Raw genomic sequence first — 2649 nt, 5'->3', positions numbered from 1 at the left:
GATGGGGTCCCGCAGCCTGGGCTGTAAGGGAGCGGCCGGGCCGCGTCACCCCCAGCCCCGCCGCCGGGGAAGCCGAGACCGAGCGGGGGGGCGGCGGCGGCGCCGGGAGAGGAAAGTTGTGCCGGGCTCTGTCAGCGGGGCTGGTCGGCTCCGGGCGGGCTGAGGGTTGACCGGGAAGTTCACGCTCTCACAGCGAGCCCCGTGGAAAGTTGCCGCTCTGGCCGCTGCTTTTTGCCACTGCTAGTCTTAAGCTGTCCCTTTCTTTCCCCGTTAATTCTGCAGCAGGGTTCTGGTGGCGTTCCTTCCCGGCCCTGCCTCCCCTGAGCTGGGAATATACGTTACATTGCACCAAAACGTTCCCTTGCGGGGAAGGATTTCGCATCTCGAGGACGGAGACGCGATGCGCGCGGCTCCTGCGGCGCTCCGTGAGAGCTCAGGGAGTTACTGTGAGAAACCATAGCTGGGAAGAGAGAAACCGAAACGGGCTGGTAAGGGCCTAGTTCTGCCTTCGGAAGGCAAGGAAGAAGAAAAAAGACAAAACTCTCCCTGGTTATGGCTGCAACAGAAATAGGGCTGTGGCGTGTTAACATCTCTGTTTCAGCCTTACGTTGTAATGGTTACCAGCAGGCTCATTTCGTTTTTATGGTCATCCTGGTTTCCTGGTTGCATGACACTTCCATTCAGCCACTGTTCTTAATAATTTAACCTTTTATGAGATTGTTTTGATTTACAGTGCAGATTAGAGCAGACTGAAAAAGCATGATATCACCCACTGGCTGTTAGCTCCTCTGCGCCCCATGCAAAGGTCTCTGCTGTTTAAGATGTCAGGAGAGAGGTCCCATTTTCCTTCCCCAGCCAGCCAGTCATTTTCTAATTTTATTTTTACTTAAGTGAAAAATTGCATTCAGATTCTGTAACTTTGCCGTGCTGAGCTGCGCAGAATCTATGCTGAGTTTTGGATTCAATGGATGGCTTGTTTGCTCGTTGGAGTCCCAAGTCACATAAACTATGTTGAAAATAGAATTAAAACCACAGCTCGACATGTGCCGTGCCTCTGTTTGTTTTTTGTGTCTAGTCTGAAGCCCAGAATAGCCCGTATTGCTTGCGATTTCCAAAATGACTTCTGAAAATAAGCTGCGTGATATAACAGTCTGTATAGCTTTCTCACAGCATCTCAACTTGTTCAGCTGATCAGTGTGAACAGATCTGCACTGTGTTGGTGAGGTGGTACTTCATTTAACTGAAGCTTGCAGGCTTGAGTTGCTATTCTCAAAGCAAAATCAAACGTATGGTATAATTTAAATTTGAACAAAGGTTCATTATCAAGCCGCCGCCTGACATGCTGCAAGCTCGACCTGCATTGCTCTGCCATAACAAGTACATACATAGAATTTCTGAATGAAGGCAAGTCGGTTATTAGCTTTGGACAATGTTTCAAGAAAAATGTGGGGGCTGGCTCTAACTATACCACATTCTTTGTATTTATCCTGCAATTTTTGAATTGGTCTTCATCAAAAGCACAAAGCCCTAATTGATGTTCTCATTTTTCCCAATCCTTCTTCTAATTCTTGAGGATTTGAAGACCGAGCTTCCCAGTTTCGAATAATAAATCATATTCCTATTTCCAGTATTAAACCTCAGAAGAACTCTACAAACCTGTCACGATTTTGCTTAACAACATTTTGGCCGTGGTAATTGGTAAGTATGTAAGTGCAGGCCAAGCACCCACTGCCAGCCTGCCTCCAGTCTGAGAGGGGGATCTGTTCACCCTTCCCTGCCTGACCCTAGTGAGACCAGACAGCTGGTCCCTCTTCTGGGTAGGTTTCCTACTGGCTCTGTGGTCAGCAGGGACTGGAACTGTGGGATGTGCAGACAGAGCTGGCTGGGAAGACTAGGGCAGTCGCTTGCTGCAGTGAGCTGTCAGGACAACTCGACTGTCTCCCGAAACCTCCCACCACTTACAAACAACAGAGAAGCAGCAAATGTCTTACGGTAACTGTGATCGCTCTGTCAGATTTTTGTCAGAGATTAATGAATTTTAATTTTTACTAAGCAGGGCTGTTTCAGAAATGAAAGGAGTACAGAAGTTGGGAAGCAACAGAGGTCTCTGATCATCCTTCGGGTTAATTCCTCTCTGATACAGGATTGCTGTGTCATTATGTTCCCAAATGCCTTCAGTTTTATTAGTGGGCTTTGCCTTGAATCTGTGGGCTTTCCAAGAAAGGCTGCACTAAAGAAAACGGAATGTGGTTGTGGTAGAAGCAACCAACCCTTGTTCAGCGGCTGGAGCAGTGAAAATACATCCCTTAGGGATCCTTAGGGAATCACATCTATGTGAGTGTTGCTGCTCAGTGGCACAGCAGCCGAAGTATTGCTGTCCACCCAGATCCTCAGTTTTGGATGACTGCTTCCAAGCTGAATTTTGAATTGCAGGCATTATCTTAAAAAATAAGCGAATGAATTAGATCTCAATTACCAAGTTGTTTGGACAAAACTAATGGTAGGTTTATTTTGACCTGGATTTTTGGGCCATTTTGCATACTGTTACAGAATTCAATACTAAAAGCAGGTTTGGTCTCAAAATCTGACATCCTACATAATGTGGGCCGTGGTGTTTCTAACTAAGATTAGAAGTTGCTGAATTAATTG

Source organism: Centrocercus urophasianus, unplaced genomic scaffold, assembly GCF_019232065.1.
Source record: "Centrocercus urophasianus isolate 14NV4802_14NV808 unplaced genomic scaffold, USGS_Curo_1.0 seq_10, whole genome shotgun sequence".
Lineage (NCBI taxonomy): Eukaryota > Metazoa > Chordata > Aves > Galliformes > Phasianidae > Centrocercus > Centrocercus urophasianus.
Note: the sequence above shows the minus strand (reverse complement) of the source record.